Here is a 2,751-nt window from a genome sequence, read left to right on the forward strand (position 1 = left end):
TATTGACATGGAATAAAATTATGACAGCAACAGGTATAAAATGAAATTGAAATAGATCACATTTTAATATAAATCTTTTGTTATACATACAAGGTTTTTTTCTATATTTAGTCGGTATAAAGTGCATTATTTGTGACTCTGGACCACAAGTATATTTGTAGCAATAGCCAACAATACAATGTATGGATCAAAAGATAGATTTTTTTTATATGCCACAAATCATATGTAAAGATCATATTACATAAAGATATTTAGCAAATTTCCGTATATCAAAACTTAATTACTGATTAATTACATGCATTGCTAATGACTTATGGCTAATGGTTATATGATGCACCCTCAGATTACAGATTTTCAAATAGTTGGCTAAATATTGTCCTATCCCATTGAAAATCTTATTTATTCAGCTTCGAGATGTTGGTCAAATCTTCAAAAAATTTCAAAACCCCTCACATTTAATTTTCGGTTTTTCTCATATTAGTGTTGTGTTCTATATATATATTTGCGCTTTGTCCATATTTCTTCTGAACTGGAAGCCGCTGTCATCAAGTCAAACTCCTTGTGTGTGTAAACTTGTTAATAATGCTCATTCTAACTTCTGACTTTTAAATAGACATTTTCCTGAATCCACCCTACTGTATATAAAATATAATTTATATCACTTATAAAACTGTATGTTCATCACACCTGCCATCATATCAGTTATGTGAGAAACATATTCCTGGGTTTATATAGACTGGCAGAACTTATTTATAAACTGTGAATTAATTGCCATCTGAAAGTTTTATCACAAACTTTTATAGATAATACGCCGAGAAACGGTTACCACCCAAATAGCACTTAAGAACATTTAAAGCCTCTGTCTTTGTGCTTTTTTTAAAAAAATAATCTCAACTGTGGCCCAAATGCCCATAGCAAAAACCAGAAAGTGACTTGTTTTTCACTCAGTCACCCTTCACTGGATACTTGTTAATGCTTCAGCATTAATACTCTTGACCTTATACTGGCCGAACACTGACGTGCTTGGGGAAAAGGAAAGAAAAAGAAAATACTGGAGAGTCAGATATGTTTTAGCCTTTATATCTTGATGGGTGCCCCTGATGTCGCGACCCGCTGGCGTCTGGCTAATATGCTAGAGTGCGCTGTGGCATTGTTCTCAATCAATAACTAATTATCAAAGTACTGGCTGTAGCTGCCATTGTCCGCTTCAGCCTGGAACCCCTCGTAGTGGAATGACAAACAGAGTTGGAGGGGGAACGGATGCCTTTTGGCTGCATTGCAGCATTGCTACCAGTACATGGTTGCGAGCCTTTCAAGATACAGTGAACTGTCAGCTTGAATTACTGTCCCCCGACTAATTGATATAAATTAGAACAGAAGAATTCTTGTTGCTGGCAAATGTCAAAATGATATCCTCAGAGTAATTGCGGGACAAGAAGGTGAACGGCACAAAACCCACACGCAGACCCCAAAAAAAGGACAAATTAGGCTGACTCCTGCTAGTGACCCTACAAACTTGATTTGACACAAAGGAAATAGCATTAAACAAACATCTGACTGGCCATTTCGCATTCACTGTGTATAGAACCGGTAAAATAGAGGGGTTACGCTTAAGCAGCTCTCTTTATCAGAATGAAGCACCAATTATATTCTTGCTCGGATAACAATACTGTACTCCTCTTTTACAGACTGCTTTTTGTCGATTTGTTTTTTCTTTCATAAGCCATCACAGTTTGTCATTGTTCTCCAGAGGCGAGCTGTCTGAAGCAGTATAGTGCTGCTCGGAGATGGCCTGGCTGGGCGACTGGGTTGTGGTGCCGGCCTGTCTCTGTGAGAGCGGAGCCCAGGCTCTTCCCACGTGGTGGCCCCTGCCTAGCGCCCTGCCCCCCTCCTCCGCCTCATCGCCAGGCATGTGGGTGCCACTGGCACCGGGGTTGCGGAGGTGGGTGGGTGGGGGTGGGAGCTAAGGCCCCTAGGAGCCTGCCAGGGTCAGGCCAAGGGAACGTCCCCTCTTCGGATGGGGGTAAAAGTCACGGAGGGAGGTTCCGGGGTGGACGCTTCGTAATCCCTCGGTGCTGGCATGGCAGCTGGAGCAGTTCACTCAGCCCATGTAATGATATCGCTTGCACTGGAGATGATGTCTGACCTCATTACTAGAGTTTAATTGGATTGTTACACAGTTTCACTTTTTCTTTCTCTCTTGCCTCTTCCAATTGCTTTCTTTCTTTCTCCCTATTTCTCTCTCACCCTGCATGTGACAGCTCTCTAAAAGCATTCCATACTTGTTTTGAAAGCAGATTAATTATTTTTCTAAGACTTGTTTTTTTTTCACGTCGTTAGACAATACAATCGCTATTGTACCACGATTATATCAGAGGATCGAGTGACTTTTAAACAATGTTGCAAGGTATTGAAGTACCGTAAACAAGAAATGCAAATTTATGATGTGCATAGGGGAATCTTTGCATCTTGTGGAAGGCAAAACTTAAAACTTAAAAACATCATTATTTACAACTTGATAGATTACCTGATTTAGCACCCACTAAATGTTAAAAAAGTATCTGTCTCATACAAGTTAAATCTCAGTCATTTATACCACTGGATAGAAAGACAGCATTGAACCCTATTGAAGTTAGTTTTAAATTCAAGATTGCAATGTATCAAAAAGGAACATATGTAACAAAAAGAGTTGACTGAAATGGTATAATCTGAACAAGATTTGAGCTCATCTTCTAAAACTGTGTCATTTAG

The sequence above is a fragment of the Puntigrus tetrazona genome, chromosome 18 (assembly GCF_018831695.1).
Source record: "Puntigrus tetrazona isolate hp1 chromosome 18, ASM1883169v1, whole genome shotgun sequence".
Lineage (NCBI taxonomy): Eukaryota > Metazoa > Chordata > Actinopteri > Cypriniformes > Cyprinidae > Puntigrus > Puntigrus tetrazona.